Source organism: Halichoeres trimaculatus, unplaced genomic scaffold, assembly GCF_033239565.1.
Source record: "Halichoeres trimaculatus isolate MK-OKI-2021-1 unplaced genomic scaffold, fHalTri1.1 fHalTri1_scaffold_15, whole genome shotgun sequence".
Lineage (NCBI taxonomy): Eukaryota > Metazoa > Chordata > Actinopteri > Labriformes > Labridae > Halichoeres > Halichoeres trimaculatus.
In genome coordinates this window covers 23,010,464-23,023,140 of record NW_027437193.1, presented here as the reverse complement: position 1 = coordinate 23,023,140, position 12,677 = coordinate 23,010,464, and the positions used below count along the sequence as shown (strand labels likewise).

Sequence of the window (12,677 nt, the reverse complement as noted above, 5' to 3'; positions counted from 1 at the left end):
ATACTCTCATTCATTCATCCCTTCAGCTATCAGGCTGCTAAACGCTGAGCACTAAACTCATCTTCCAGTGGTTTATGCTCACTTGGGATGTCTTACTATACATTCTTGTCATTGTATTTATTATTTATTATGTCTACTACTGTGGCACTGACAGGTGAAAGTGAAGTTGAATGTGAATGTGATCACGGATGTTAACATTGGGCTTGTTTGTTCTGTTTTAGATGGACTCAACAGGGCAGGGACAACTGCAAACTGAACTGTCCTTCAAGGATTAATGAAGTCATCTAAATCTGAATCACTGAAACTGAAGTTGCAATTTCAAAGGTAAATTTGTGGTCTTTTCTGTGTTTTTTTTTTTTTTTTGTTTGTCAAGTTTGCAAACTAAGAAGCCAGCAGGGTCATCCACTTCAAATGATATAGAGCTATACACTTCAGCAGCGTTTTATTGATTCTTGATCATTTTGATTTTGTTATTTTTGGCTAACAGAATTATTTTGGAACAGCTGCTAACTTTCAAGCATGAGGGTCAGCTGAAATGTAATCATCTGGAATTTTCAAACATTTGATTTTGAAATGAATAAAACTTGACATAAATGGTGTTGTCTGGATTGCAGGTCACACAAAAAAGACGCTGGAATATAACATTTGTGAGAATAATGTTTGTTTGTTTTTTTAAGACACTGGAATATAATGTTTTAGCATGTAACATTGTCTTAGTTTGAGTTTAAATACCTGTCCTTCTGTCTGTTCATTTAGCACCACTTTATACACCAGTGGTTTCTTGCTGAGGAGGCAGAGCCACCCATTTTTCTCTTTTAGTTAAAACAACAATGCATCACAGCATAACCACAACTGAATTAGAAGGGGAGATCACCGTAGGAGAACTACAAAGTGGTTTGAGAACTACTTCATCACTCTGTGTTAACTTATGTTCAGAGATGGATCAAAAATGGATGAGATAGCAGCAGTGATATAGCCTCGGTTTGGATCTCCATTGGGAGGCCTGGGTTTGACTCCAACCTGCACCCTCTTTCCAACATGCCACTCCCCATTCCTGCCCTGTTTCCTCCTCTGTTCATTGCCCTGTCCTCTCTGAATAAAAGTTAAAAAAAAAAACATACTTTAACATAAAAAGTGCAGTTTTGGTCACCATCACTCTCAAAGGTCTTTTCTCTGCAGATCTTAACAGGGCTTGTGGAAGCACTGTGGAGGCCCATGAGGTAGCTTAGATGCACCAAAACTTCCCCAGCAGCTTTTACAAGTCCACATCGGCATTGCAGTCACCTTTAATACAACCTTATCAGTGTAAGCACAACTTTTCTCAGTCACTTCATGATGACTTAATTTACTTTATACAGAGGAAAAGCTTTTGTGTAATGTGTTTGTGTCCCAGTGGACAGGTGGCCTTCTTCCAGCGCAGTTTCAGCCACAAAAAGGGGTCTACTGCCAGCCTGGCCAGTCTGCTGTGAGGACACTGTCCCATTGGAGAAAATCTGCAGAGAAAATGACAGAAAAAGAAGAAACTAGTTTAGGAGTAGGAAGGAGAAAAGGCAGGACAACAAACAAGGAGCTGCTACAGTGAGTCATCTGGGAGGTTTCCATTTGGTGCATTCCTTCATCAGGGTATTCTGATTTTATGCAAGCTTCCTAAAAAAGCAGAACAAGCCAATGCCACACTTTGTATTCCACTTACACACTTTAGGGGTCATATAACGCTGTGTTCTACCTGCTGGAAAACAGATAAGAGTAAAGCTGACACATCGTAGGTAGTGCACTATTTACTCGGCTGCTAAGAGTTATATAACATGGTTGATGTGACTCTTATGCCTGCATGGTAAATATGGAGCTATAGCCAATTAGCACTAAGACCGGAGGAGGCACTGGCTGATAAATATTGAAATTTGTAAATGCTTTTTTTGGAGCAGAATTCAACTTTTTGGCCTTTTCATCTCTTTATTTATTCACAGCACCTGTAAGGTTGGGTTATGACTATAGACCAAAGACTGTAAAAAAATGGATGTAATTTCACTTGGCTGAAAGTGAGGGCACTGCAAAAGCTGCTCCCCCTGGTGACAGCTGCATGGGCCAAAAACTCTGTCTCCTCAGTCATTTTCAGGCTGTGGTCAAACGTTAAGAAAAATATACACCGTGTAGAAATATTTCTTGCATCAATTAGTATTTTTTTAAAAGTTTCTTTTTCATTAGTTATTAGAGGTTGGAAACTGGGTTTTACATCACGTTTAATGATTATTGATAGTTGCTATAGTAAGTTGAGAAGGAGAGCTAAAAAGAGACTTGAAAACTCAAACTTACTTTTTTCAACCACTTCCACTCAGATCCTCTCAGAGCCCCCTCATAGCCTTTACTTTACTTCACACAATCCCTTTCTACTTTTAAGATATGTCTGAAGACAAGAAGAGATGTCTGGTCCCTGCTTTGAGAGTTTTCTTTTACTTTCTTTTATTTTTATTTTTTTTCTAGGAGAAACTCAGAAGAGATTTTGCTACCTGTAAATTCACTTATTTGATGCAAAAAGAGTATGATTATTTTTAATGTACTATTGTATTTAACAGTATGTTAAATTATAGATATTGTGGTCTATTTTCTGCTTTGTCTTTTAAATTATTACAGATCTGCAACTTTTTTACAACTTGTACACCAACTTTTAATGGCAAAAGAGCAAACAAACATCAAGTCACAAGCCCAGGTCATGAACATAGGGAGGAGCTGATGCTGATTCACTGTCACCAAAGCTCACTGTATATGATAGATGGCATGATGATCATATTAACACAGAGTGTAAAAAAGCTAAAGTTCACTTGGAATACCGTTTCGAGTTGAAACCAGAAAATTATCTGTGGAATGAAAGTGCTGACCTGGACGAAGCATACTCGGCTTTATTCATGTTGTAGCACATTTTTGGCAAAGCCGTTATAGTACACTTTAAATCCCAGAGAGCATTTCCTGAACTGTAAACATTCTATATCAAGTCTAAAATGGACAGACAGAAAGTAAGTAACCAATGATGTCAACAAGATTTTCAACATTTGCTTATGTTTTCATTGTAAAGCTTGCATTAATTCAGGTTTATTGAGACATTGCAGACTAGTTTATAAATTGTAGTACTACACTTCTCAGTTGTGTGTTTTCTTTGTTGATTGTTTTAGAAATTAGTGGAAAACAGTGAGTACTGTAAAGGATATAGTCAAACAATATCAATCCTAGTGGTAAATTCTTAAATTTATTCATTCATATAACTTTTTTCTGTAATCCACATTTGCAGTTTAACATTTTTTAAACATTTTAGCTCGTAGTTTAAACTTGTATTCTTATAAAATCTTGTTATATTTTTATGCTGTACACATGATATGAAATAAGCAAGACAAGAACTTGTGTTCCTGCCAAAAGAGACAACACTGTGGATTTGGTGGTAATGTTGATTCCACCCCACAGTCAGCAGTTATTCTGCAGTGGTCTGTTCAAACTTGAGAGGCCATCAATAAAATAAAAAGTGAGGTTACGTTAGCTCTGCTAGGTAGATGAGCACTGGAGGATTTGCTAACATTTTAGGTTCAGTTTTTTTTTAGATCTCGACTGAGCTTTTTCCAGTCTCACCAAATTAGAAATTGTAATATCTGTGATTTGAATGGGAGCTTCATAAAGAAAATAGCAGGGGGGAAGCACGTTTGGCTTAAAGAGTGAATGGCTCACTGTTTGTCACCATGAATCCAAACATCAATATTCTGAATGGAAAACAAGACATTTTGTGTTTGAACACAAGATAAACCATCAGGTCAGAGTACAGTGTTAAAGATCATTCAAGGTGATGTTTTTCATGTTACACCACATTTTGCAGGAATCCATTTCAAAATCTGTTATTTGTTTACCCCACTGTACAGAACAGGCAGGTAAGGTGTTTAAAGAAAACCAGGGACCACGATGACCCCACAGGGCTAAGGAAGGGTTTCACTCCTCAGCACGCAGTGTGCAAAGTCCTACCATAGAGGGAGACAGACATTATAGCAGAGACAAGTATGTGTTCATGTGCAGCTCAGGGAATTAGAATATTGTGGAAAGTTGCTTCATTTTAGTAGTTAAATTTAAAAAAGTGAAACAGTAAAATGTTTCTGTAATTTTTTTTAGATTGTGATGCTTGATGCTTACTCCAAATCCAGTATCTGAAATATGTTTTAAAAGAATGAATATTGTAAACTAATGGTGTCTATCTAACCAGCAAAGGTTTCATGAACCTTTAAAGAGTCTCTTTAAATGGTCACAGTCTGGCTCAGTTGGCGGCATGATCATGGGGCAAACTGCTGACTTGACAGTTGTCCAGAAGACAGTCAAACACCCTCCATAAGGAGAGTAAGTCACAAAAGGTTATTGTTAAAGAAGCTGGCTGTTCACAGAGAGCTGTATCCAAGCAAACTACTAGAAAGTCCTGGAGTTGAAGGAAAATGTGTCATAAAACAGGCAAAACTCATTTAAGAATTTGGGGGCCTTGATAGGACTGAGTCAGTGCATAAAGAGTCATAAAGTACATGTATGAAGGGATTTATCTACAACTGTTACATTTCTTGTGTCACTCCTGAAGGGTTGGTGAGTCAACATCAGACGCATCATACCAAGGCCAAGGAGAAAAAGAAATGGACTATTGCTCAGTGGTCCTCTTTTCAGGTGAAAGTAACTTTGCATTACATTTAAGAACCAAGAACTGAGAGTCTAGAGGAATAGTGGATGACCACAGGGTTTACACTCCTTAAACTCCAGAGCAAGATTTCCACAGTCAGTGAGGATTTAGGGTGCCATGTCTTCTTCTGGTCTTGGTCCACTGTGATATCTGTCGGTCAAGTCAAGATTCAAAGCAACAGTTTACCAGGAAATTTTAGAGTGCTTCATTCTTTCTTCTTGTGACAAACTTTATGGGAATGCTGATTTCATTTTTGAGCAGGAATTGGCGCCTACCCACACTGCCAAAAGTACCAAATGTTGACTAAATGACCATGATGCCACTGTGCTTGATTGTTCAGCAAACAATGAATTCAGTGTTTTTCATAAATTGTAAACCATTAGCATTACTTAAAATAATAATAATCATACATTATATTTAAAAGCGCCTTTCAAAACACCCAAGGACATGTTACAGGATAAAACAACAGTAAAATCAACAAAACAAAAAACTATAAAATCAGCAAAATACAACAAACAGTGACGGATATGTGGATAGGAGTGGAATGTTCATGGTTAGGAGAATGCAATTCGGAAGAGGTGGGTTTTGAGTCTGGATTTGAAAAGTCAGGGAGGTCAGATTACGGAGGTCTGGAGGGAGGGAGTTTCAGAGTTGAGGAGCAGAGCAACTGAAGGCCCTGCTCCCCATGGTGCTGAGGCGGGCAGAGGGCACAGTGAGGTGGGTGGAGGAGGAGGATTTGAGAGAGTGGACTGGAGTGGTGATGTGGAGGAGGTCTGACAGATATGGGGGGGGGCAAGGTTGTGGATGGCCTTGAAGGTGTACAGGAGTAGTTTGAATTCAATCCTATGCTTGACCGAGAGCCAGTGGAGCTGCTGCAGGATGGGGGTGATGTGATGGTGGGAGGGGGTTCTGGTGACAATGCGGGCAGCTGAATTCTGGACGAGAAAGGTAGAGCTTGGTGTCATCTGCGTATCAGTGGAAGGTAATATTGAATTTCCGGAAAATATGGCCGAGTGGGAGGAGGTAAGTGATGAAGAGGAGGGGCCCCAGGACGGAGCCCTTGGGCCACACCTGTAGTGACTAGGATAAAAAGATAAAGGAACACTTGAAATATTTCACTCTGAGTGTACTGAATCGTTGTGATATATGAGTCTGACTCACTGAACTAAACTCCTGAGATAAATTAACTTTCTGTGATGTTCTGATTAATTGAGATACAACTGTATGTTATTTCAATCAGTTCTGTAATGTGTAACTTCGCCAGAGTGAACTGATCAGAAATGTTACATTTTAATCTTTTTAAATTGTTCTACCAGAGTTTAGGCCTTGGAAAGTTTTATGAAAGTTTTTTAAAAGTTCACCTAAAATTGATACTGTTTACACTCTGGCCACTGCATTCTATTTCACTCTTATATCTGCCTATATTATCTGTACAAAAGCAATCCAATAATTTTTTTTTCTGGGTGATTAAAGCAGATTCTTCTCAAGATTCCAAACAAAAATTCAAAAAAATATATTTTATTAGCCCTCGTTGAACTACCAAGACGGTAACAAAATGGTACAAGAGATAAACCAATGTGTGAAGACAACATAGTTGTAATAATCTGAGTATTTCTTTGCCATAAGATGTGCTATAGCTAATAAATTAAACAATTATATTGTTTGTAAGATTTTAGAGTAAACAGAGAAACGTAAAATGCACCTTACTGACAAAACCCTGTATAAACATAGAAATTGACCACATGGGGCTCGATATTGTACGATATGTAAAAAATACAAGACACATTAAAATGAACTTAAAATGTGTTGAATTTGTTGACACAAAAACACGTCGTTTGGCAACTGGCCGAAACTCTTAAAGGGGTCGATTTTTCAATGAAAACAAAAGAGCACGGACCTGCCAAATATGGCGTTTCTCCTTTCGCCACAATTTTTTCATGACGTCCTGCTGTCGGAGGACCAGCATCACCAGGAGCTTTTGGGGGACTGGAGGGCTCCTGTGGGACGCTCACAGGGGACGCTCGCCTCGCTTGGTCTTGGACGCAGCTGAAAGTAGCCACTTCCTGCCAAATATCGAGTCCGTCCAATCGTGACTGCAGCAGCCGCTTCACTTCCTGCATTGTTACAGCTCTTAATGAGGATTAAGTTGAAGCTGTCAGCTGTGTCCCAATTCAGGGGCTGCAGCCTACGGAGGCTGTAGCCTTCGGAGGACCCGGCCTTTATAGCCTGCGAAGACCGCAAAGGCCGAACTGAATTGAGACGGTCTGGTCTACGAAGCATTTCCTGTTTGTCACCCTCGACGTCACACAGCACCGCCCTCACCTGTCAGGCTTACATTACTTTTAAACACACGTAAACCAAAACCTCACATTTAAACAGGATGATTTTTACTATCTTTTTATTGCGTTGTTATTATTATTATCATTATTATTATCATCATTTTTATCATTATATCATTTGTATTATTATTATCCCTATTGATAGAGTATAGATCTACCATTTACATGAGAGTAAGGCAACAACGTACATTTTCAACATTTGATCAAGTGCTGGGGGGATGATAAATAAATAAGTATAAAATAAAAGCTGCTGAAATGATTTAATGTCTTTTGTGAATTCCCTGTAAAAAAATACATAAATAAATAAATAAAAACTCCAAGTAAGTTTTTTTCCCAAGAGAATTTACATTTATGGACATATTTTTATAAAATAATGAGAAGATTCATAAAGAACTGTTTTTCCACTTTATATTACTTGAAAAGAGCCCAAACAACACATTTTCACACAGAAAAACAAAATATTCTTTCACGTTTTAAAAACACAATCACATAGTTGTTGCCAGAAATCCTTCATATCTGTATAAATCAGGACTCCTTTTGGAGTTCGGCCGTGTCCATCATGTTCGGCGTTCATGCGCAATGAATCTTGGGATATGTGAGGCTATGAAGGATTCACCAAACCCGTCCTTCGCGGCCCCCGAAACGGAGGACAGATTCGTCGGCCGCATTTGGAGGAGCCTCCGTATTGGGACAGCCTCCGACGCACCGCTGTGACGTAATCGGTCTTCAAATCCAGCCTCCGTAGGCTGCAGCCCCTGAATTGGGACACAGCTGTCATGTTGCAAAGGACGGCCATTAAAGCCTTATCTACATGGAGGAAGAGGAGGGCGAGGCTGAATGAAGGCTCACCTTAACTCAGTTTGAGCTGATTCCTTCATCAACCACACCACAAAGTTCAGCCTCATTAAACATTCTTCATGTAAAACAATTACTATTACATAATTTACTACTACTAAATATTAAAACATGTATCAAAATTTAATTTACCGTGGGATAAATTTGCAGACCTTCTTGATATGGTTGTGTTTAAGCCATACAATGAAAAATTGGTCATTTTTTCCGACCTGTAAGTTTAAAGTAGGGGAGACCAGGTATGGTTGTTACATGGATAAGATAGGAGTCACGTGATCATTTCCATAGCCAATTCTACCCTGATCACACATGGTGATTGTTAGTGCTAGAAACAGGTGCATGCAGATTCTACAGAGTGATTTTGGGGTTTAAAAAAAGAAAAAAAGTATTATTATTTTTTATTTTTTACCAAGACTACATTTTGTTTTGTACCTTTACTATTTCAGATAACAAACCACTTGACTTGTATCAGAATAAAATGTAGTTTCTCAGGTAAAATGTGATGCATTTTTTCCATGCTAATTTAAATACACTGTGCTAATACAGCTAGCTAAACACCGGCTGACGGGGTTGGGGTGGGGTGGGGTGGGTTGTAACACATCTTTAAAAAGTGTTAAAACCATCCTCTTATGGACAACTGAGAACATTTTCTTGATTTTGATAATGTTACATAACACCTAGGCAGTGGAAAAGAAAGACTGACAGAGTTGTTCATGAAGATGTTTTTAAAAAAGCATCTGATAAACTCACAAAAAACGGTCAGTCAGATCAGTCAGATTAGTCACACAGGCTCAAGGGATCTGCCATGTTTCTACAAATCACTACAGAAGCTGAGGGTCCAGTGATGTCCCAGTGTAGGTTACTGGACCCAGTGATAGCCCAGTATTGGTTACTGGAGGAGCTGCAGGGTTTTCTCTGAGGGGCAGGCAAAAATGTTGATGCTTACACACACACACACGAGCACACACACTCAGGCACTCATGCACACACTCAGGCACACTCATGCACACACACACACACACACACACACACACACACACACACACACACACACACACAAACACACACACACACACACACACACACACACACACACACACGCACAGTTTCTGTCAGACCCATAGACTGTAAAAAAAAATGGACGTCATCTTGCTCGGCTCAAAGTGAGGTTTCCACAAAAACTGCTCCCCCTTGTGGCTGGCTGCAGTATAGGTAAAAAAAATCTGTCTCTCCTGCCATTTCAGATGGGCTGTGATTAAACTTTGAAAAGTAAATACACCTCGTATTGATGATTTGGAGATACAATTTGGCTGTCTTGTATTCAAGTCCACTTTTTTCTGAAAAGTTTCGTTTTCATTAGTTATACAAGGTTAAAAACAAGGCTTTACATTGATTGACAGCTGCTGTTCTTGTGTATTTTTTCAGGGATTATAAAATATGTCGGGAAGTAGAGTCAAGAAGTGATTAGACTCTCGAAAGAAAAAAAAATATTATTTTTGTCACTCGGCTACACTCAGATTCTCCCAGAATCTCTCACAGTCTCTACTGCGCAGACTCTGGCTGCACAACTGCTTTGATGGCTGCTTCTGTGACGGGGGACTTTTGGCTTGAAAACGTACAATGGTAAATGGTGGAACCATGCTATCCACTCTACATACAGTCTTTGGGTTCGACCTATGCACTCTTTACACAGCTACACTGTATTATTTTAGCATACAAACTGTTATGGATGAATTCTTGAGTCAAACAGGAAGTGAGTTATAGTCAGTCACAGAGAGAGACATTGTTCTGGATTGTTCTATTTCAATAAACCCCTTTTTGCAGGGCAAAACCTCTGTTTTTGCTTTTTTTTTTTTTTTGTCTAAATATTACAACTTTACCCCAGCATGTGTCACAACCTATCCTGGTAGTAGGGTAGGTTGTAAAAAAGGACCACCATACGTTGACATCACCTGGTGAGGTCTGTGATATTCTTTCAGAGGTTTGAATTGGTGCCATTTGTAGTAAACAAATGTGGAAACTTTGACTCAAAATTTCAGTGAGTTTGAGGTGCTAAAGCAAAAAGTGTTACAACCATACCTGGTCTCCCCTACCTGTAACTCTTTGCCCACCTGGTAATTTGCCATTCTTGACAGATGTGGCTTCAAGTGGACAAGTTTATGTTGATTCTTCCTCCTCCTCTTTATGCTCTACAGCTAATTATCCGTATATACATTCTATTGTTTTTCATTTCATTCAGACCATTTCAAAATACAAATGAAAATGTACACAGGCGCATCTTCATATGCTTACAAATAGCAGTCAGTTCCTTGAAGGGGGATCTTCTCATCAATTCCTGGTGATTACCTTCTTAGTTGCTGCAAGCAAAATTTTAACCAATATTAATCAAGTTATAAAACAGAAAATGACTTGGGTAATTGATAACCTATACTTTTTTTTAAGCATATTCCCAGCACTTTCACAGTTGTGTACATTTCCAAAAGCTGCAAAAGAAAATGCATTTCTCATCTTCTGTTTAATGAAAATTGCCTATGATGGCAAGCCTTTAGATTTATTGCAGATATAGCTGCAAAGCAATCTGCAAAGTCGAAATAATCCGTTAAGTTTTCTTCCTCGGTTTTTCTTTCTGGACGGTACAACCAACCAGAAGAAAGCGCCCGGGAAAATAATGCATAAGTTAGAAAATTATAAACTAGTTAACGGCAGCTAACTTGTTTCAATTGTTGGATGTTGTTAGTGAATCTTTTGTGAAGTTTCCCTAACAGTTTCACTGACACTCTGACTTTTTATGTTTGATAAATTAGAGTTGATATGATGTGTCATATGCATGTTTGATGCATCCAAATACGTCAGAATGGTCTTCAACCTGATGCATCTTGTGTGTTGCCTACTAATTTATGATAATATCTCTCTCTCTAAATAATATCTATTTATAAATGCAAAATATACGGACGAAAAAGGTTGGTTTCTGTGTCGTTTATGTGTTGTCATTGTGTTTTGCGTGGCTTTGGTTGTATAAAGTGTGACAGTTAATGTGAACAGAAAAAGAGGCAAAACACCCAGACTGAAATGTTATGTTTGAAACCTAGAAGCCTCTCTTATGGAGTATACTGTCAGAAAACTGCAAGTGCATGACTTTGACTGTACTGTAGCCAGTCTTTACGATGTAAAATGTCTGTTGAAGTAAATGAAGAAAGTAATCATAAACAGGCTGACATCTACATGTCTCATGGTCCAGAGGAAGAGAGTCAACATTAACAGGAAGAGTCATGATTACTTTGCAAGTCCAACCAATTAAAACATTTTTCTTGTCTAATTCTTGCCCCGGGATGGGTGATTACGGCCCCTTGGTACAGATTTGATTGCATTTATTTGAGACAAAATGTGTCCTCGGGAGAAGACGTAACAAGAAAGCATAAACAATCAGACCTGATGACACAGCATCATCTGGAGTGCTTCCTTTTTTGTCATATAAAGAACAGCAGGATAACGCTGATGATGCACTCAAACACAACAACCCCCCAGCTGTTGTAGAACGGCAGCCCCTGCACCCACTCCACTCTTTATGGGTAACTACTTCTCTCAGATCACAGTATTTCAAACCCATATGTGTGTGTGCATGTGTGTGTTTGTGCATTTCTCTGGGTGTTTGTGGGTGACGGGATTAGTTCAGTTCACAGGGATGCTTTGAAGGTCTTGTCATGAAAGAGACAGCCAGCTGGATCCTTTATGGAAGCAATACTGCAACTTCTGACGTGTTAACCCTGCTGTGGCTGTTCTGGACTTGCATGTATGGATCTGGCTGAAAATACAAGCCTAATGCAACAGTCCTCTTAATCCCTATAATACGTAATACTGTATGTTATTAAGATTAGTTTGAGATAGTTAAGAGGTTGATGTTGCAGTCTTTTTCTGAGTGATGTTGTAATATGACTTTTGTGGGTTTAAATAGGAAGAGATTTTTGGTTGTCGGAGATTTCATCTTTTGTATGGACTCTTGTAGTTAAAAGGTAAGTCCTCAATGACATGGTGCTGATGTTGGGATAAGGTTTCTGAGACAGACCCTGTCTTGGTTCCAGGTGGCTAACACAAAGCTGGAGATCTAACACTTGGGGATAATATGACATATGCCAACATTGGTAGACTTTGTGTTTACATTTAGTATTCTTTGTTTTTTCACAATTCAAGAATGTTGAACACATGGTGTAGTTACCAGTCCTTTGAGCAAGGTCTTATTGACTGAGGAAGTCTCTTTAGCAAAAATTGTCTGCATCCTCTTTCCCTCTGGACAGTAGACACAGTATGGTTTTGCATGGCCCAAGTTCTAAAATGTGTATTTCAGCACCCTCAAAGAGACAGTATATAAACATTCTTGGGTGCTAATAACGGACCACTCTCTCAAGCTCTCAGTCAACTTTAGATTTGATCAAACACTAAAAAAGTGTTAACAAGAATTAAACTGGAGCTATCTCCAGTGGTTCCAGAGCAATTAAACAGTTGCTGGATGAAGCCGGCTTGTGGCCCAAAGCAACGTTGCTGTCTTATGCAGTTATCAGGTAGTCAACAAAGTTCATGCAAAATGCAGAAACTTCTGTTTGCACACCTTTAAATTGTCTTTGAATATGTTAAATATACTTTCAATTCATCTTAGACTATTTTTTGTATATAGCCCATGATTGCCCCTCAAATTATGATAGGATGGTTTGTGGTCTCCCATGGGTTGGCTGTTTAAGACCCGGCTGTATGCCAGGATGGAACTATACTGCTGGTTTGATGTCTCTAATAGGTGATGCCTT

General features: G+C 38.9%; 1 long non-coding RNA gene across 1 annotated transcript; it reads left to right on the top strand.

Annotated features, from left to right (window-relative positions):
- Window positions 1–220: 220 nt before the first annotated feature.
- LOC141803870 (uncharacterized) lies at window positions 221–4,868 on the top strand. The gene is made up of 3 exons (XR_012599612.1): window positions 221–324; window positions 1,180–1,305; window positions 1,394–4,868. It is a non-coding gene; the product is annotated as an uncharacterized LOC141803870 (long non-coding RNA).
- The last annotated feature ends 7,809 nt before the right edge of the window (window positions 4,869–12,677 follow it).